This window comes from Ambystoma mexicanum, chromosome 1p, assembly GCF_040938575.1.
Source record: "Ambystoma mexicanum isolate Mex_15411 chromosome 1p, UKY_AmexF1_1, whole genome shotgun sequence".
NCBI classification, from domain to species: Eukaryota; Metazoa; Chordata; class Amphibia; order Caudata; family Ambystomatidae; genus Ambystoma; species Ambystoma mexicanum.
This window is the reverse complement of record NC_090921.1, coordinates 3,986,782-4,008,371: the sequence shown is the minus strand read 5'-3', so window position 1 is coordinate 4,008,371 and position 21,590 is coordinate 3,986,782. Positions and strand designations below refer to the sequence as shown.

General features: G+C 46.4%; 4 non-coding genes across 4 annotated transcripts; 1 reads left to right on the top strand and 3 right to left on the bottom strand.

The window, feature by feature from the left end:
- Nucleotides 1-1,058: 1,058 nt before the first annotated feature.
- Nucleotides 1,059-1,132, bottom strand: TRNAI-AAU (transfer RNA isoleucine (anticodon AAU)). The gene has a single exon. It is a non-coding gene; the product is annotated as a tRNA-Ile (tRNA).
- Nucleotides 1,133-8,305: 7,173 nt separating this feature from the next.
- Nucleotides 8,306-8,379, bottom strand: TRNAI-AAU (transfer RNA isoleucine (anticodon AAU)). Its single transcript has one exon. It is a non-coding gene; the product is annotated as a tRNA-Ile (tRNA).
- A 2,143-nt stretch (nucleotides 8,380-10,522) lies between these two features.
- TRNAN-GUU (transfer RNA asparagine (anticodon GUU)) lies at nucleotides 10,523-10,596 on the top strand. Its single transcript has one exon. It is a non-coding gene; the product is annotated as a tRNA-Asn (tRNA).
- A 5,026-nt stretch (nucleotides 10,597-15,622) lies between these two features.
- On the bottom strand, nucleotides 15,623-15,696 carry TRNAI-AAU (transfer RNA isoleucine (anticodon AAU)). Its single transcript has one exon. It is a non-coding gene; the product is annotated as a tRNA-Ile (tRNA).
- Nucleotides 15,697-21,590: the final 5,894 nt, after the last annotated feature.

Genomic DNA, 21,590 nt, shown 5'->3' with positions numbered 1-21,590 from the left:
GATATCACTTCAGGGTGGGGTCAAATGAAATCACTTCCTGTGATGTCATCAGGGGGTCAACGGTCGTGTGATGTCACTTCCGCTACCCCTGGCATTTTGGTGAAATGACGTCCCTTTGGGGTTGCTGCCTGTTAATGATTGTTTAAACACTCACTCTCTGCTCTCAAAGCTGTGAGATTTGTTGTGCTCTTGCTTACTCCCCATTCCAAGCCGCTTCTACCCCGCCGTACTGAGCATCGTTGCGCAGTCATGCCTCCTGCCTGCAGCATTTTCAGTTGAGTGGGTGACAGCCCTGTTATCCTTTGCCAGATACCTGCTCCATTTACAGGAATTCTAATCAATTGCCTTTGCACTCACACATTTGCCGGGCATAGTTATCATTTGCACAGGCAATCAATCAGTTGCCATTCTTTGGCAATGACTGCCCAGGTCCCATAGCATTTGCCAGGATCAGAAGCTGGGCACGGCTAAGTGGGGCAGGGATGCTGCTGATAGGATATCCCAGTAGGTCCTTGACCTATTCCAAACATTGAGACCTTGTAGAGGAAACCAAGAGGAAAGATTGGTACACAGCGATTTGTTTGATGGGGGGCCTGCAAAAAAGGGGGGATGCCCAGGGGGTGTCCAAAGTTTAAGTTACCCAAGGCGGGCCAGAGGGGTGCTGTGCTGCGATGTTGGGCCCATCTCCTCCCCGCAGGGTGATCCGACTCCCACAATTCAGAAGCCAGAAGACTCCTGAGATGTCAGCACACTGCAAAGTTGGAGTGATGTTATCAATTTGGGACTGGAGGGAAATACCTGTGCTGCCACCACCGGCTAAGAAGAGGAGGACCACGGATAGACTGCCTTCTTGCAGCCCTTTTGCTACAGCACTAGGACATGTAGTCATTTCAGGAGCCAAAGAACTGTTTTTGGCATTAGCCAGAGGAAGTCTTTGCTTATATTGTGCTATTACTCAGAATTCCACATCGGCTTATTATTTAACAGATTTCATATTCGTCCAATGAGAGTTCTTCATTCATGAAGCTCCAATTTTAAAAGGAAACTTAAAAAAGGTGTGGCCAGTACGGGGATCGAACCCGCGACCTTGGCGTTATTAGCACCACGCTCTAACCAACTGAGCTAACCGGCCATTAATACTCAAGATCACAGCAACAGCTACTAGCAGCCACTGTCAACAGAACAATGTTCTTAGTACATTCCCATTCATCCCTTAGCGCCTGCTGTCAGCACATCGGAAGGCAACTTGCAGCCCAGGAGACGCGCCTGACAAGATGGAGCAGGTGACATCTAGACCATTCTTTGGCATGCACTGGATAAGAGCATTTGCACAAGATGTCGTCTTTGGGCCAGTTACAACCACTTTTGGGAAGGCTTACTGCTGCCACGGACTGCTGCCATTATAGACTCCACGCTCGAGGCTACATTATGAGGGGCAGCTGTCCTGGCCAAGCCTCAATGCCTAATGACTATAGAGTTGCTCCATATATAATACGAGTGCAATTTAGGTATTTTGCACCACATAGTTATTTGCCACTTGACTTACTTATGGCAACCTATTCTAAAGTCACTTCCAAGGTGACTCTAAGCAGTGCTTTAAGTGGGATTAGAAATTGAGGGTGACTCTCGTTAGGGGGTTTGGCCTAGGCATGGGTGTGCTTAGTCCATGCCCCCATCAAGAGCCCCCGTCGCCTAAGAGGTGGGGGCCGCTAAAAGAAGCAGAGCTGGGGAGCACTGGCATTATTACATTTAATGCGCACAGCCCCTCCCCGGCTAAGCGGAGCAAAGGTGTGACACCAGTATGCCACAGCTCACACCCAGCAGGCAGCCTTTTCATTCAAGGAGCCACATGCTGCAATGCTTTACCACAGGCTCCTTGAATGAAAGTGATGCCTGCTGCTGATGGCTCTGTACTCTGAAACAGGAGGAGGTCTGAACTGCCCAGCTCGCCTTTTGTTTCCGAGTAGATAGCCATTAGCCAGCGTGAGTAGCGCAGGGGCTTCATGCTGGGTGATGGCTATTTACTCAGAAACAAAAGGAGGCCTGGCAGTCCAGCCCTCCTCCTGTTTCAGAGTACAGAGCCACCAGGCAGCCCGCACTGGAAGGCTGCACCTGCTGCTTGCAGGTGACAGCACTTTGGTTTAGAAAAAAAGAAAAGGCAATTGCTTTTTTTCTAAACCATAGTGCTGACACCTGCAGGCAGCTTGTGTAACCGTGCAGCCGCTGCACGGGCGGCCTCAGGTGTCAGCATGGCTGGAGCTAGTCGGGGGTGAGCCCCCGGCAGGGCCCCGGCTCAGGAGCCTTTTCTGGAGACTGCCGGGGCTCGGCCCATGCTAGCCCCAGCCCACTTAAAGCTCTGCCTCTAAGTATCAAAGACTGATGATGCTCCTTGAAATGTCTTTTTTCCGGGAAGTCACTTCTGTCCGTGCAATCCATATACAAAGTAGAATGTTTGCATGTATTTTGCCCCAGAACGCCCGGACAGAGCTCTTATAGATGAGTTTCCTGCATCTGTAATGTTCCTGCAGTTTTATTTTTTTCGTTATGTGTCAAAATACCATCAGTTACTAATGTTACCAAAAAAGTAGATTGGGGCAGAGTGGGTGGTGTGGGGGCTCGAATGAGACCGTATGCAATTGCACCCACTGCATTTAGGGGGAGGAGTAGCAGGACTTTGTTCATGGCTCACCCCCAACCCCACTCTTGAAATGCTGGCTACTCCGTGCTTCTCGGACTGTTATCCGCAATAAGCAAGTGCCCCCCCCCCATCCCAACTTTCATCTTAAAATGGGGCCTCACGGGAGGTGACACATTCTCAGCCCGCCCTGCTGGTAGGAAGGAGGTGTGAGGAGTTAAGCAGCAGCCAGGCCCCCTGCTGCCTTAACACTTCTCAGGGGTTTCAGGTGCCACCAGTGTTTAGGAAGTCATAGATAGCTGTGGAGCTGGAGAGATAAATAAGTCTTGCAATGGTGAGGTGCTCAGCAGTCTCTATGGTGCACTGTGTGGCAGGACATTCAAATGTTAGCCCAAAACGGGCTTTTCAATCAAGCCCATAGCCCAAAGTGCTTTGTGTACTGTTTGAAGCTGAACATTACTTGTACCATACTGAGAAAGAGACGCTTCAGAGAAATGGAGGCGCCTATCCTAACTTACAGCCTTGCTGTGTGCAGACAGCGCTCCTCCCCAGGGCTTTAATAAAAGATGAAGTCTTCACCTGGATCCAGGCCTGCGCGATTAGCCTACATATATGGCTTTTGCGCAGCAGGGCACACATCCTCTCTGTGGCGCAATCGGTTAGCGCGTTCGGCTGTTAACCGAAAGGTTGGTGGTTCAAGCCCACCCAGGGACGCAGTTTATTTTGGATTTTGGCAAACGTGAGCCAACTCCCGTTCAAAAAAAAAAAAACAACCAACGTGCAGGGTGCACTGCTTAATTCTGAAACCATATGTAAGGTGCTTCCTGTGCTGACATTTCCCTCAAGTCACACATCCATGGCCAGTCTGATTGTCTTTCAATACACGCTTACATGGCCCTATAGTTCTTGTATTCTGATGTGGGAATCTGGCATAGGCGTTTGTCTTTCAAAACCCACTTTCATGGCCCTATATTTCTGGTATTCTGATGTGGGAATCTGGCATAGGCGTTTGTCTTTCAATACCCAGTTTCATGGCCCCATAGTTCTGGTATTCTGATGTGGGAATCTGGCATAGGCGTTGTCTTTCAATATCCACTTTCATGGCCCTATATTTCTGGTAGTCTGTTGTGGGAATCTGGCATAGGCGTTTGTCTTTCAATACCCAGTTTCATGGCCCAATAGTTCTTGTTTTCCGATGTGGGAATCTGGCATAGGCGTTTGTATTTCAATACCCTTTTTCATGGGCCGATAGTTTTGGTATTCTGATGTGGGAATTTGGCATAGGTGTTTGCCTTTCGATACCCGGTTTCATGGCCCTATAGTTAGTATTTTGATGTGGGAATCTGGCATAGGGGTTGATTTTCAATACCCAGTTTCATGGCCCTACAGTTCTTGTATTCTGATGTGGGAATCTGGCATAGGCGTTTGCCTTTCAATACCCGGTTTCATGGCCCTATAGTTCTTGTATTCTGATGTGGGAATCTGGCATAGGCGTTTTTCTTTCAATACCCGATTTCATGGCCCTATAGTTCTAGTATTCTGATGTGGGAATCTGGCAGAGGCGTTGCAGCACTAGTTTGGGAAGGACACATTTTGCTATTCCATTGCCCACCCTATATAGCAGCGCTGACAACAGAGGAGTCTCCCTTAACTTTTTTGGGGGTGTCCGGGAGGTCAGGAAGGGTCCCCATTATTATGAGGGATTAATGTTGAGCGCACCACATTGATGATGGCGGATGGCAGCGAACTGGTCACAATATGTGAACCCATTTGTATCGAGTGCAGTTAGTTATGATGTTTCTTTTAATGTTACAGCTCTTTAGAATGTATACATAATCACCACGCACGTAGAGGGATAAACTGCAAATGCAACATGAAAACAATCTACACAACGGGGTGCTTTGTAAAAAGGTAGTTGGGACTCTCTTGCAAAATGCATGTTGAGATTTAAACTGACTTTCTCAGGTTTGCAGATGTCAGACAAATGAGTAAATCATTCATTTTCATCTCCTTGGTTCGCTGCTGCACATGAATTTTAAGTAGCAGGGACAGTCTTGACGGAAAGAAATATTAGTCACCTAGTAAGAAAGTCAGCTCAGAAGCAGGACACGGTTTATGATTTAAGAGTCCTGCAAGGGAACAGATGTTATCTCGCTCATTGGATTGGTGTCGCTAGAGGGCGTTGGTTTTTTGTTCGGTGGTAATAAAAGTTAGGCCTGAGGCCAGGGTATCTGACAGTTAATTGTCTTTAAAGGTCATCAGTGGCTATATGTTCTGAAGTTGTGGTCGTATAAATTAGTAGGTCTTCAGAAGCGCCAGGAGTATGGGGTATGGGTTAGTTGAGATCCTGTTTATTCAGGCCTTCCTCTATTTGCTCAAATTTGTTGTGCGGACCATGTGCAACCACAATGAAAGTTAAAGGCTTTAGGCCAGTTATTGCTAGCAATTAATTATGTTTTCAAGACCAATGTTTAACCATGTACTGACGCCATGGACTCCTACGGACCAATCCTAAGAAGGTGTGCTCTGATTATGACATGAAGATGACTATCAAGATAAAACTGACCAAGGATAAGTGGAGAATTGGGAGAAGATGGGATTCCTTTTAAAAGATTTTGGTCCAATCATATTTTGGGGGTGGATTGTTATAGAACATCTGGGATTATTGTAATTGTTGCAAAAAGGATGTAAGATGCCAACTGATGTTGTATTGTTCAAACCTGGGTTAGTTTGGTCCTGCAACACCATCTAACCACTCCCTGAAACTGTGTACAATAAACTTGCTTTATGCACAACCGTGTGCTCACTTCTTAAGTGGTGGGACTGTTTCGGTTAATGTGATTAAAGGCCCATACGCACAGGGGGCTAGAGTATGGTTTTATAAAGCTAATCTTGAGCCTAGCAACACCTCCAAGTGGGTACATAAGTGTTCATAAAATACCCCGGTACAATAACCCCTGCACCTGCAAGTTCCTGCGTGCCCACTATAAATTATGCCTTTGATTTGTGTACTCTGGCCTCCGTAGTGCTGGAAATACATATGCTGTCTCTCTGCTCCCAAGTGACCTGAGGAGAAAATTGAGGAACTAAAGTGATGCATAGGGATCACTGTTGATAAGTTACCTGTGCTGGGAATGAAAACAGGCACCAGTGGTCAAAGTGTATGAAAACAAGTAGTGGAACTATATTCCCTGCTGGCCTGCCCCGCTCCCCACAAACCACATGGCCACGTCCCCTTCCACACACAACACAAACCCCCAAACACATGCGCCTGCTGTTTAAGGGAACATTTAGTGCAGTGCAAGTTTCAACTGCTTCCTACACTTTTATTTTAAACCAAAACCATTCCGGAACGGGTTCTTTTTAAAATAAAACTATAGACACAGTAGAACCTGATTAAGAAAAGTAGAAGAGCACCGCTCCCGCTCCGTTAGACCACAGCACCTTCATGAGGTGGAGTCCAGGCACAGAATGCAATAATGTGTCAGTATCTCACCAGGAACTGGATGTATTGCCTGCAGGTTACATATAGATTGCTGTGGTAGGTGCATTAAACCACTAGGCGAGCTTATCAGGTTTCAAACCTTGGACTTGCAAGACACACATGCACACAAACACATGCTGCAAAAAACTGGACTTCCTCTGAGGCATCAGGTTGAATGTTGGTGCATTTCGCTTCCTTCATCTAGTATTACTTCCATTGGCCAATGGCAACCATTTTCCACCCCAATGTTGAGGATATTTAGTTTCACAAAGAGAGACTAATCATTGGGAGTGCGAGGCATGTAAAATCGGGCCCAGCATTTAGTCTTTGTCTTCACCCTGGGGCGTATATTGATATGGGCAGAGATGTCTCCTGCCACTTTACCCGGGGACGTCAGTTGGGGGTCGCAACCTCTGAGGTCTCCCTTGCGACATCTCTGTTCTCCCTTGCAACCTCTTGAAAAAAAGTTCTCTTTTTTGTTTTTTTGGGGGGGGTTTGTAATGCAAGCTCCTAGGCTGCGGCCAGCACCATGTAGCTCTTTAAATCTGGAGTGGCTGGCTTTCTTGTTCAGGGCCGTTAAAAAAAATAAGAAAAATAAGAACAGGAGTGCCAAAAGTCTAACACTTTCGGCACTGACCCTAAATAAGAAAGAATAGGAATACCAAATAATGTGTATTTCTGGAATGCTATACAATCATTGCTAGACTTATTAAAGGTTTATTTCAGGCACACTTCAGGGGGTGAGTCACTGATTTAGTCTGTTCTTAAACGCCTCAACTCAACCTTTCATCTTTCTGAGGTCGATAAAAGAGTACCAACACATGTTGGGTGATATTGGGTGTATATTTTTACTATATAAAGAGCTTAAGCGTAAGTGCTACATAATAACACATCATTATCATTTGGTCATGGACTTCTGCTTGCATTCACAGTAATTTGGTAATATGGGCCTATACACTCTGATCTTAACAATACATATGGCGATCGATTCTTGTATGAAATGTACATCACATTATGTACATCACACTATAGTGATATTGTAACCATATTTTTTGTGGTGTACAATGCTATGTGATGCCACTTCCTGTTTCATCAACGGGTGAATGGTTGTGTTCCATCGCTTCCTGCGATATCACTTCAGGGTGGGGTCAAATGAAATCACTTCCTGTGATGTCATCAGGGGGTCAACGGTCGTGTGATGTCACTTCCGCTACCCCTGGCATTTTGGTGAAATGACGTCCCTTTGGGGTTGCTGCCTGTTAATGATTGTTTAAACACTCACTCTCTGCTCTCAAAGCTGTGAGATTTGTTGTGCTCTTGCTTACTCCCCATTCCAAGCCGCTTCTACCCCGCCGTACTGAGCATCGTTGCGCAGTCATGCCTCCTGCCTGCAGCATTTTCAGTTGAGTGGGTGACAGCCCTGTTATCCTTTGCCAGATACCTGCTCCATTTACAGGAATTCTAATCAATTGCCTTTGCACTCACACATTTGCCGGGCATAGTTATCATTTGCACAGGCAATCAATCAGTTGCCATTCTTTGGCAATGACTGCCCAGGTCCCATAGCATTTGCCAGGATCAGAAGCTGGGCACGGCTAAGTGGGGCAGGGATGCTGCTGATAGGATATCCCAGTAGGTCCTTGACCTATTCCAAACATTGAGACCTTGTAGAGGAAACCAAGAGGAAAGATTGGTACACAGCGATTTGTTTGATGGGGGGCCTGCAAAAAAGGGGGGATGCCCAGGGGGTGTCCAAAGTTTAAGTTACCCAAGGCGGGCCAGAGGGGTGCTGTGCTGCGATGTTGGGCCCATCTCCTCCCCGCAGGGTGATCCGACTCCCACAATTCAGAAGCCAGAAGACTCCTGAGATGTCAGCACACTGCAAAGTTGGAGTGATGTTATCAATTTGGGACTGGAGGGAAATACCTGTGCTGCCACCACCGGCTAAGAAGAGGAGGACCACGGATAGACTGCCTTCTTGCAGCCCTTTTGCTACAGCACTAGGACATGTAGTCATTTCAGGAGCCAAAGAACTGTTTTTGGCATTAGCCAGAGGAAGTCTTTGCTTATATTGTGCTATTACTCAGAATTCCACATCGGCTTATTATTTAACAGATTTCATATTCGTCCAATGAGAGTTCTTCATTCATGAAGCTCCAATTTTAAAAGGAAACTTAAAAAAGGTGTGGCCAGTACGGGGATCGAACCCGCGACCTTGGCGTTATTAGCACCACGCTCTAACCAACTGAGCTAACCGGCCATTAATACTCAAGATCACAGCAACAGCTACTAGCAGCCACTGTCAACAGAACAATGTTCTTAGTACATTCCCATTCATCCCTTAGCGCCTGCTGTCAGCACATCGGAAGGCAACTTGCAGCCCAGGAGACGCGCCTGACAAGATGGAGCAGGTGACATCTAGACCATTCTTTGGCATGCACTGGATAAGAGCATTTGCACAAGATGTCGTCTTTGGGCCAGTTACAACCACTTTTGGGAAGGCTTACTGCTGCCACGGACTGCTGCCATTATAGACTCCACGCTCGAGGCTACATTATGAGGGGCAGCTGTCCTGGCCAAGCCTCAATGCCTAATGACTATAGAGTTGCTCCATATATAATACGAGTGCAATTTAGGTATTTTGCACCACATAGTTATTTGCCACTTGACTTACTTATGGCAACCTATTCTAAAGTCACTTCCAAGGTGACTCTAAGCAGTGCTTTAAGTGGGATTAGAAATTGAGGGTGACTCTCGTTAGGGGGTTTGGCCTAGGCATGGGTGTGCTTAGTCCATGCCCCCATCAAGAGCCCCCGTCGCCTAAGAGGTGGGGGCCGCTAAAAGAAGCAGAGCTGGGGAGCACTGGCATTATTACATTTAATGCGCACAGCCCCTCCCCGGCTAAGCGGAGCAAAGGTGTGACACCAGTATGCCACAGCTCACACCCAGCAGGCAGCCTTTTCATTCAAGGAGCCACATGCTGCAATGCTTTACCACAGGCTCCTTGAATGAAAGTGATGCCTGCTGCTGATGGCTCTGTACTCTGAAACAGGAGGAGGTCTGAACTGCCCAGCTCGCCTTTTGTTTCCGAGTAGATAGCCATTAGCCAGCGTGAGTAGCGCAGGGGCTTCATGCTGGGTGATGGCTATTTACTCAGAAACAAAAGGAGGCCTGGCAGTCCAGCCCTCCTCCTGTTTCAGAGTACAGAGCCACCAGGCAGCCCGCACTGGAAGGCTGCACCTGCTGCTTGCAGGTGACAGCACTTTGGTTTAGAAAAAAAGAAAAGGCAATTGCTTTTTTTCTAAACCATAGTGCTGACACCTGCAGGCAGCTTGTGTAACCGTGCAGCCGCTGCACGGGCGGCCTCAGGTGTCAGCATGGCTGGAGCTAGTCGGGGGTGAGCCCCCGGCAGGGCCCCGGCTCAGGAGCCTTTTCTGGAGACTGCCGGGGCTCGGCCCATGCTAGCCCCAGCCCACTTAAAGCTCTGCCTCTAAGTATCAAAGACTGATGATGCTCCTTGAAATGTCTTTTTTCCGGGAAGTCACTTCTGTCCGTGCAATCCATATACAAAGTAGAATGTTTGCATGTATTTTGCCCCAGAACGCCCGGACAGAGCTCTTATAGATGAGTTTCCTGCATCTGTAATGTTCCTGCAGTTTTATTTTTTTCGTTATGTGTCAAAATACCATCAGTTACTAATGTTACCAAAAAAGTAGATTGGGGCAGAGTGGGTGGTGTGGGGGCTCGAATGAGACCGTATGCAATTGCACCCACTGCATTTAGGGGGAGGAGTAGCAGGACTTTGTTCATGGCTCACCCCCAACCCCACTCTTGAAATGCTGGCTACTCCGTGCTTCTCGGACTGTTATCCGCAATAAGCAAGTGCCCCCCCCCCATCCCAACTTTCATCTTAAAATGGGGCCTCACGGGAGGTGACACATTCTCAGCCCGCCCTGCTGGTAGGAAGGAGGTGTGAGGAGTTAAGCAGCAGCCAGGCCCCCTGCTGCCTTAACACTTCTCAGGGGTTTCAGGTGCCACCAGTGTTTAGGAAGTCATAGATAGCTGTGGAGCTGGAGAGATAAATAAGTCTTGCAATGGTGAGGTGCTCAGCAGTCTCTATGGTGCACTGTGTGACAGGACATTCAAATGTTAGCCCAAAACGGGCTTTTCAATCAAGCCCATAGCCCAAAGTGCTTTGTGTACTGTTTGAAGCTGAACATTACTTGTACCATACTGAGAAAGAGACGCTTCAGAGAAATGGAGGCGCCTATCCTAACTTACAGCCTTGCTGTGTGCAGACAGCGCTCCTCCCCAGGGCTTTAATAAAAGATGAAGTCTTCACCTGGATCCAGGCCTGCGCGATTAGCCTACATATATGGCTTTTGCGCAGCAGGGCACACATCATCTCTGTGGCGCAATCGGTTAGCGCGTTCGGCTGTTAACCGAAAGGTTGGTGGTTCAAGCCCACCCAGGGACGCAGTTTATTTTGGATTTTGGCAAACGTGAGCCAACTCCCGTTCAAAAAAAAAAAAACAACCAACGTGCAGGGTGCACTGCTTAATTCTGAAACCATATGTAAGGTGCTTCCTGTGCTGACGTTTCCCTCAAATCACACATCCATGGCCAGTCTGATTGTCTTTCAATACACGCTTACATGGCCCTATAGTTCTTGTATTCTGATGTGGGAATCTGGCATAGGCGTTTGTCTTTCAAAACCCACTTTCATGGCCCTATATTTCTGGTATTCTGATGTGGGAATCTGGCATAGGCGTTTGTCTTTCAAAACCCACTTTCATGGCCCTATATTTCTGGTATTCTGATGTGGGAATCTGGCATAGGCGTTTGTCTTTCAATACCCAGTTTCATGGCCCCATAGTTCTGGTATTCTGATGTGGGAATCAGGCATAGGCGTTGTCTTTCAATATCCACTTTCATGGCCCTATATTTCTGGTAGTCTGTTGTGGGAATCTGGCATAGGCGTTTGTCTTTCAATACCCAGTTTCATGGCCCAATAGTTCTTGTTTTCCGATGTGGGAATCTGGCATAGGCGTTTGTATTTCAATACCCTTTTTCATGGGCCGATAGTTTTGGTATTCTGATGTGGGAATTTGGCATAGGTGTTTGCCTTTCGATACCCGGTTTCATGGCCCTATAGTTAGTATTTTGATGTGGGAATCTGGCATAGGGGTTGATTTTCAATACCCAGTTTCATGGCCCTACAGTTCTTGTATTCTGATGTGGGAATCTGGCATAGGCGTTTGCCTTTCAATACCCGGTTTCATGGCCCTATAGTTCTTGTATTCTGATGTGGGAATCTGGCATAGGCGTTTTTCTTTCAATACCCGATTTCATGGCCCTATAGTTCTAGTATTCTGATGTGGGAATCTGGCAGAGGCGTTGCAGCACTAGTTTGGGAAGGACACATTTTGCTATTCCATTGCCCACCCTATATAGCAGCGCTGACAACAGAGGAGTCTCCCTTAACTTTTTTGGGGGTGTCCGGGAGGTCAGGAAGGGTCCCCATTATTATGAGGGATTAATGTTGAGCGCACCACATTGATGATGGCGGATGGCAGCGAACTGGTCACAATATGTGAACCCATTTGTATCGAGTGCAGTTAGTTATGATGTTTCTTTTAATGTTACAGCTCTTTAGAATGTATACATAATCACCACGCACGTAGAGGGATAAACTGCAAATGCAACATGAAAACAATCTACACAACGGGGTGCTTTGTAAAAAGGTAGTTGGGACTCTCTTGCAAAATGCATGTTGAGATTTAAACTGACTTTCTAAGGTTTGCAGATGTCAGACAAATGAGTAAATCATTCATTTTCATCTCCTTGGTTCGCTGCTGCACATGAATTTTAAGTAGCAGGGACAGTCTTGACGGAAAGAAATATTAGTCACCTAGTATGAAAGTCAGCTCAGAAGCAGGACACGGTTTATGATTTAAGAGTCCTGCAAGGGAACAGATGTTATCTCGCTCATTGGATTGGTGTCGCTAGAGGGCGTTGGTTTTTTGTTCGGTGGTAATAAAAGTTAGGCCTGAGGCCAGGGTATCTGACAGTTAATTGTCTTTAAAGGTCATCAGTGGCTATATGTTCTGAAGTTGTGGTCGTATAAATTAGTAGGTCTTCAGAAGCGCCAGGAGTATGGGGTATGGGTTAGTTGAGATCCTGTTTATTCAGGCCTTCCTCTATTTGCTCAAATTTGTTGTGCGGACCATGTGCAACCACAATGAAAGTTAAAGGCTTTAGGCCAGTTATTGCTAGCAATTAATTATGTTTTCAAGACCAATGTTTAACCATGTACTGACGCCATGGCCTCCTACGGACCAATCCTAAGAAGGTGTGCTCTGATTATGACATGAAGATGACTATCAAGATAAAACTGACCAAGGATAAGTGGAGAATTGGGAGAAGATGGGATTCCTTTTAAAAGATTTTGGTCCAATCATATTTTGGGGGTGGATTGTTATAGAACATCTGGGATTATTGTAATTGTTGCGAAAAGGATGTAAGATGCCAACTGATGTTGTATTGTTCAAACCTGGGTTAGTTTGGTCCTGCAACACCATCTAACCACTCCCTGACACTGTGTACAATAAACTTGCTTTATGCACAACCGTGTGCTCACTTCTTAAGTGGTGGGACTGTTTCGGTTAATGTGATTAAAGGCCCATACGCACAGGGGGCTAGAGTATGGTTTTATAAAGCTAATCTTGAGCCTAGCAACACCTCCAAGTGGGTACATAAGTGTTCATAAAATACCCCGGTACAATAACCCCTGCACCTGCAAGTTCCTGCGTGCCCTCTATAAATTATGCCTTTGATTTGTGTACTCTGGCCTCCGTAGTGCTGGAAATACATATGCTGTCTCTCTGCTCCCAAGTGACCTGAGGAGAAAATTGAGGAACTAAAGTGATGCATAGGGATCACTGTTGATAAGTTACCTGTGCTGGGAATGAAAACAGGCACCAGTGGTCAAAGTGTATGAAAACAAGTAGTGGAACTATATTCCCTGCTGGCCTGCCCCGCTCCCCACAAACCACATGGCCACGTCCCCTTCCACACACAACACAAACCCCCAAACACATGCGCCTGCTGTTTAAGGGAACATTTAGTGCAGTGCAAGTTTCAACTGCTTCCTACACTTTTATTTTAAACCAAAACCATTCCGGAACGGATTCTTTTTAAAATAAAACTATAGACACAGTAGAACCTGATTAAGAAAAGTAGAAGAGCACCGCTCCCGCTCCGTTAGACCACAGCACCTTCATGAGGTGGAGTCCAGGCACAGAATGCAATAATGTGTCAGTATCTCACCAGGAACTGGATGTATTGCCTGCAGGTTACATATAGATTGCTGTGGTAGGTGCATTAAACCACTAGGCGAGCTTATCAGGTTTCAAACCTTGGACTTGCAAGACACACATGCACACAAACACATGCTGCAAAAAACTGGACTTCCTCTGAGGCATCAGGTTGAATGTTGGTGCATTTCGCTTCCTTCATCTAGTATTACTTCCATTGGCCAATGGCAACCATTTTCCACCCCAATGTTGAGGATATTTAGTTTCACAAAGAGAGACTAATCATTGGGAGTGCGAGGCATGTAAAATCGGGCCCAGCATTTAGTCTTTGTCTTCACCCTGGGGCGTATATTGATATGGGCAGAGATGTCTCCTGCCACTTTACCCGGGGACGTCAGTTGGGGGTCGCAACCTCTGAGGTCTCCCTTGCGACATCTCTGTTCTCCCTTGCAACCTCTTGAAAAAAAGTTCTCTTTTTTGTTTTTTTGGGGGGGTTTTGTAATGCAAGCTCCTAGGCTGCGGCCAGCACCATGTAGCTCTTTAAATCTGGAGTGGCTGGCTTTCTTGTTCAGGGCCGTTAAAAAAAATAAGAAAAATAAGAACAGGAGTGCCAAAAGTCTAACACTTTCGGCACTGACCCTAAATAAGAAAGAATAGGAATACCAAATAATGTGTATTTCTGGAATGCTATACAATCATTGCTAGACTTATTAAAGGTTTATTTCAGGCACACTTCAGGGGGTGAGTCACTGATTTAGTCTGTTCTTAAACGCCTCAACTCAACCTTTCATCTTTCTGAGGTCGATAAAAGAGTACCAACACATGTTGGGTGATATTGGGTGTATATTTTTACTATATAAAGAGCTTAAGCGTAAGTGCTACATAATAACACATCATTATCATTTGGTCATGGACTTCTGCTTGCATTCACAGTAATTTGGTAATATGGGCCTATACACTCTGATCTTAACAATACATATGGCGATCGATTCTTGTATGAAATGTACATCACATTATGTACATCACACTATAGTGATATTGTAACCATATTTTTTGTGGTGTACAATGCTATGTGATGCCACTTCCTGTTTCATCAACGGGTGAATGGTTGTGTTCCATCGCTTCCTGCGATATCACTTCAGGGTGGGGTCAAATGAAATCACTTCCTGTGATGTCATCAGGGGGTCAACGGTCGTGTGATGTCACTTCCGCTACCCCTGGCATTTTGGTGAAATGACGTCCCTTTGGGGTTGCTGCCTGTTAATGATTGTTTAAACACTCACTCTCTGCTCTCAAAGCTGTGAGATTTGTTGTGCTCTTGCTTACTCCCCATTCCAAGCCGCTTATACCCCGCCGTACTGAGCATCGTTGCGCAGTCATGCCTCCTGCCTGCAGCATTTTCAGTTGAGTGGGTGACAGCCCTGTTATCCTTTGCCAGATACCTGCTCCATTTACAGGAATTCTAATCAATTGCCTTTGCACTCACACATTTGCCGGGCATAGTTATCATTTGCACAGGCAATCAATCAGTTGCCATTCTTTGGCAATGACTGCCCAGGTCCCATAGCATTTGCCAGGATCAGAAGCTGGGCACGGCTAAGTGGGGCAGGGATGCTGCTGATAGGATATCCCAGTAGGTCCTTGACCTATTCCAAACATTGAGACCTTGTAGAGGAAACCAAGAGGAAAGATTGGTACACAGCGATTTGTTTGATGGGGGGCCTGCAAAAAAGGGGGGATGCCCAGGGGGTGTCCAAAGTTTAAGTTACCCAAGGCGGGCCAGAGGGGTGCTGTGCTGCGATGTTGGGCCCATCTCCTCCCCGCAGGGTGATCCGACTCCCACAATTCAGAAGCCAGAAGACTCCTGAGATGTCAGCACACTGCAAAGTTGGAGTGATGTTATCAATTTGGGACTGGAGGGAAATACCTGTGCTGCCACCACCGGCTAAGAAGAGGAGGACCACGGATAGACTGCCTTCTTGCAGCCCTTTTGCTACAGCACTAGGACATGTAGTCATTTCAGGAGCCAAAGAACTGTTTTTGGCATTAGCCAGAGGAAGTCTTTGCTTATATTGTGCTATTACTCAGAATTCCACATCGGCTTATTATTTAACAGATTTCATATTCGTCCAATGAGAGTTCTTCATTCATGAAGCTCCAATTTTAAAAGGAAACTTAAAAAAGGTGTGGCCAGTACGGGGATCGAACCCGCGACCTTGGCGTTATTAGCACCACGCTCTAACCAACTGAGCTAACCGGCCATTAATACTCAAGTTCACAGCAACAGCTACTAGCAGCCACTGTCAACAGAACAATGTTCTTAGTACATTCCCATTCATCCCTTAGCGCCTGCTGTCAGCACATCGGAAGGCAACTTGCAGCCCAGGAGACGCGCCTGACAAGATGGAGCAGGTGACATCTAGACCATTCTTTGGCATGCACTGGATAAGAGCATTTGCACAAGATGTCGTCTTTGGGCCAGTTACAACCACTTTTGGGAAGGCTTACTGCTGCCACGGACTGCTGCCATTATAGACTCCACGCTCGAGGCTACATTATGAGGGGCAGCTGTCCTGGCCAAGCCTCAATGCCTAATGACTATAGAGTTGCTCCATATATAATACGAGTGCAATTTAGGTATTTTGCACCACAAAGTTATTTGCCACTTGACTTACTTATGGCAACCTATTCTAAAGTCACTTCCAAGGTGACTCTAAGCAGTGCTTTAAGTGGGATTAGAAATTGAGGGTGGCTCTCGTTAGGGGGTTTGGCCTAGGCATGGGTGTGCTTAGTCCATGCCCCCATCAAGAGCCCCCGTCGCCTAAGAGGTGGGGGCCGCTAAAAGAAGCAGAGCTGGGGAGCACTGGCATTATTACATTTAATGCGCACAGCCCCTCCCCGGCTAAGCGGAGCAAAGGTGTGACACCAGTATGCCACAGCTCACACCCAGCAGGCAGCCTTTTCATTCAAGGAGCCACATGCTGCAATGCTTTACCACAGGCTCCTTGAATGAAAGTGATGCCTGCTGCTGATGGCTCTGTACTCTGAAACAGGAGGAGGTCTGAACTGCCCAGCTCGCCTTTTGTTTCCGAGTAGATAGCCATTAGCCAGCGTGAGTAGCGCAGGGGCTTCATGCTGGGTGATGGCTATTTACTCAGAAACAAAAGGAGGCCTGGCAGTCCAGCCCTCCTCCTGTTTCAGAGTACAGAGCCACCAGGCAGCCCGCACTGGAAGGCTGCACCTGCTGCTTGCAGGTGACAGCACTTTGGTTTAGAAAAAAAGAAAAGGCAATTGCTTTTTTTCTAAACCATAGTGCTGACACCTGCAGGCAGCTTGTGTAACCGTGCAGCCGCTGCACGGGCGGCCTCAGGTGTCAGCATGGCTGGAGCTAGTCGGGGGTGAGCCCCCGGCAGGGCCCCGGCTCAGGAGCCTTTTCTGGAGACTGCCGGGGCTCGGCCCATGCTAGCCCCAGCCCACTTAAAGCTCTGCCTCTAAGTATCAAAGACTGATGATGCTCCTTGAAATGTCTTTTTTCCGGGAAGTCACTTCTGTCCGTGCAATCCATATACAAAGTAGAATGTTTGCATGTATTTTGCCCCAGAACGCCCGGACAGAGCTCTTATAGATGAGTTTCCTGCATCTGTAATGTTCCTGCAGTTTTATTTTTTTCGTTATGTGTCAAAATACCATCAGTTACTAATGTTACCAAAAAAGTAGATTGGGGCAGAGTGGGTGGTGTGGGGGCTCGAATGAGACCGTATGCAATTGCACCCACTGCATTTAGGGGGAGGAGTAGCAGGACTTTGTTCATGGCTCACCCCCAACCCCACTCTTGAAATGCTGGCTACTCCGTGCTTCTCGGACTGTTATCCGCAATAAGCAAGTGCCCCCCCCCCATCCCAACTTTCATCTTAAAATGGGGCCTCACGGGAGGTGACACATTCTCAGCCCGCCCTGCTGGTAGGAAGGAGGTGTGAGGAGTTAAGCAGCAGCCAGGCCCCCTGCTGCCTTAACACTTCTCAGGGGTTTCAGGTGCCACCAGTGTTTAGGAAGTCATAGATAGCTGTGGAGCTGGAGAGATAAATAAGTCTTGCAATGGTGAGGTGCTCAGCAGTCTCTATGGTGCACTGTGTGGCAGGACATTCAAATGTTAGCCCAAAACGGGCTTTTCAATCAAGCCCATAGCCCAAAGTGCTTTGTGTACTGTTTGAAGCTGAACATTACTTGTACCATACTGAGAAAGAGACGCTTCAGAGAAATGGAGGCGCCTATCCTAACTTACAGCCTTGCTGTGTGCAGACAGCGCTCCTCCCCAGGGCTTTAATAAAAGATGAAGTCTTCACCTGGATCCAGGCCTGCGCGATTAGCCTACATATATGGCTTTTGCGCAGCAGGGCACACATCCTCTCTGTGGCGCAATCGGTTAGCGCGTTCGGCTGTTAACCGAAAGGTTGGTGGTTCAAGCCCACCCAGGGACGCAGTTTATTTTGGATTTTGGCAAACGTGAGCCAACTCCCGTTCAAAAAAAAAAAAACAACCAACGTGCAGGGTGCACTGCTTAATTCTGAAACCATATGTAAGGTGCTTCCTGTGCTGACATTTCCCTCAAGTCACACATCCATGGCCAGTCTGATTGTCTTTCAATACACGCTTACATGGCCCTATAGTTCTTGTATTCTGATGTGGGAATCTGGCATAGGCGTTTGTCTTTCAAAACCCACTTTCATGGCCCTATATTTCTGGTATTCTGATGTGGGAATCTGGCATAGGCGTTTGTCTTTCAATACCCAGTTTCATGGCCCCATAGTTCTGGTATTCTGATGTGGGAATCTGGCATAGGCGTTGTCTTTCAATATCCACTTTCATGGCCCTATATTTCTGGTAGTCTGTTGTGGGAATCTGGCATAGGCGTTTGTCTTTCAATACCCAGTTTCATGGCCCAATAGTTCTTGTTTTCCGATGTGGGAATCTGGCATAGGCGTTTGTATTTCAATACCCTTTTTCATGGGCCGATAGTTTTGGTATTCTGATGTGGGAATTTGGCATAGGTGTTTGCCTTTCGATACCCGGTTTCATGGCCCTATAGTTAGTATTTTGATGTGGGAATCTGGCATAGGGGTTGATTTTCAATACCCAGTTTCATGGCCCTACAGTTCTTGTATTCTGATGTGGGAATCTGGCATAGGCGTTTGCCTTTCAATACCCGGTTTCATGGCCCTATAGTTCTTGTATTCTGATGTGGGAATCTGGCATAGGCGTTTTTCTTTCAATACCCGATTTCATGGCCCTATAGTTCTAGTATTCTGATGTGGGAATCTGGCAGAGGCGTTGCAGCACTAGTTTGGGAAGGACACATTTTGCTATTCCATTGCCCACCCTATATAGCAGCGCTGACAACAGAGGAGTCTCCCTTAACTTTTTTGGGGGTGTCCGGGAGGTCAGGAAGGGTCCCCATTATTATGAGGGATTAATGTTGAGCGCACCACATTGATGATGGCGGATGGCAGCGAACTGGTCACAATATGTGAACCCATTTGTATCGAGTGCAGTTAGTTATGATGTTTCTTTTAATGTTACAGCTCTTTAGAATGTATACATAATCACCACGCACGTAGAGGGATAAACTGCAAATGCAACATGAAAACAATCTACACAACGGGGTGCTTTGTAAAAAGGTAGTTGGGACTCTCTTGCAAAATGCATGTTGAGATTTAAACTGACTTTCTCAGGTTTGCAGATGTCAGACAAATGAGTAAATCATTCATTTTCATCTCCTTGGTTCGCTGCTGCACATGAATTTTAAGTAGCAGGGACAGTCTTGACGGAAAGAAATATTAGTCACCTAGTAAGAAAGTCAGCTCAGAAGCAGGACACGGTTTATGATTTAAGAGTCCTGCAAGGGAACAGATGTTATCTCGCTCATTGGATTGGTGTCGCTAGAGGGCGTTGGTTTTTTGTTCGGTGGTAATAAAAGTTAGGCCTGAGGCCAGGGTATCTGACAGTTAATTGTCTTTAAAGGTCATCAGTGGCTATATGTTCTGAAGTTGTGGTCGTATAAATTAGTAGGTCTTCAGAAGCGCCAGGAGTATGGGGTATGGGTTAGTTGAGATCCTGTTTATTCAGGCCTTCCTCTATTTGCTCAAATTTGTTGTGCGGACCATGTGCAACCACAATGAAAGTTAAAGGCTTTAGGCCAGTTATTGCTAGCAATTAATTATGTTTTCAAGACCAATGTTTAACCATGTACTGACGCCATGGACTCCTACGGACCAATCCTAAGAAGGTGTGCTCTGATTATGACATGAAGATGACTATCAAGATAAAACTGACCAAGGATAAGTGGAGAATTGGGAGAAGATGGGATTCCTTTTAAAAGATTTTGGTCCAATCATATTTTGGGGGTGGATTGTTATAGAACATCTGGGATTATTGTAATTGTTGCAAAAAGGATGTAAGATGCCAACTGATGTTGTATTGTTCAAACCTGGGTTAGTTTGGTCCTGCAACACCATCTAACCACTCCCTGAAACTGTGTACAATAAACTTGCTTTATGCACAACCGTGTGCTCACTTCTTAAGTGGTGGGACTGTTTCGGTTAATGTGATTAAAGGCCCATACGCACAGGGGGCTAGAGTATGGTTTTATAAAGCTAATCTTGAGCCTAGCAACACCTCCAAGTGGGTACATAAGTGTTCATAAAATACCCCGGTACAATAACCCCTGCACCTGCAAGTTCCTGCGTGCCCACTATAAATTATGCCTTTGATTTGTGTACTCTGGCCTCCGTAGTGCTGGAAATACATATGCTGTCTCTCTGCTCCCAAGTGACCTGAGGAGAAAATTGAGGAACTAAAGTGATGCATAGGGATCACTGTTGATAAGTTACCTGTGCTGGGAATGAAAACAGGCACCAGTGGTCAAAGTGTATGAAAACAAGTAGTGGAACTATATTCCCTGCTGGCCTGCCCCGCTCCCCACAAACCACATGGCCACGTCCCCTTCCACACACAACACAAACCCCCAAACACATGCGCCTGCTGTTTAAGGGAACATTTAGTGCAGTGCAAGTTTCAACTGCTTCCTACACTTTTATTTTAAACCAAAACCATTCCGGAACGGGTTCTTTTTAAAATAAAACTATAGACACAGTAGAACCTGATTAAGAAAAGTAGAAGAGCACCGCTCCCGCTCCGTTAGACCACAGCACCTTCATGAGGTGGAGTCCAGGCACAGAATGCAATAATGTGTCAGTATCTCACCAGGAACTGGATGTATTGCCTGCAGGTTACATATAGATTGCTGTGGTAGGTGCATTAAACCACTAGGCGAGCTTATCAGGTTTCAAACCTTGGACTTGCAAGACACACATGCACACAAACACATGCTGCAAAAAACTGGACTTCCTCTGAGGCATCAGGTTGAATGTTGGTGCATTTCGCTTCCTTCATCTAGTATTACTTCCATTGGCCAATGGCAACCATTTTCCACCCCAATGTTGAGGATATTTAGTTTCACAAAGAGAGACTAATCATTGGGAGTGCGAGGCATGTAAAATCGGGCCCAGCATTTAGTCTTTGTCTTCACCCTGGGGCGTATATTGATATGGGCAGAGATGTCTCCTGCCACTTTACCCGGGGACGTCAGTTGGGGGTCGCAACCTCTGAGGTCTCCCTTGCGACATCTCTGTTCTCCCTTGCAACCTCTTGAAAAAAAGTTCTCTTTTTTGTTTTTTTGGGGGGGGTTTGTAATGCAAGCTCCTAGGCTGCGGCCAGCACCATGTAGCTCTTTAAATCTGGAGTGGCTGGCTTTCTTGTTCAGGGCCGTTAAAAAAAATAAGAAAAATAAGAACAGGAGTGCCAAAAGTCTAACACTTTCGGCACTGACCCTAAATAAGAAAGAATAGGAATACCAAATAATGTGTATTTCTGGAATGCTATACAATCATTGCTAGACTTATTAAAGGTTTATTTCAGGCACACTTCAGGGGGTGAGTCACTGATTTAGTCTGTTCTTAAACGCCTCAACTCAACCTTTCATCTTTCTGAGGTCGATAAAAGAGTACCAACACATGTTGGGTGATATTGGGTGTATATTTTTACTATATAAAGAGCTTAAGCGTAAGTGCTACATAATAACACATCATTATCATTTGGT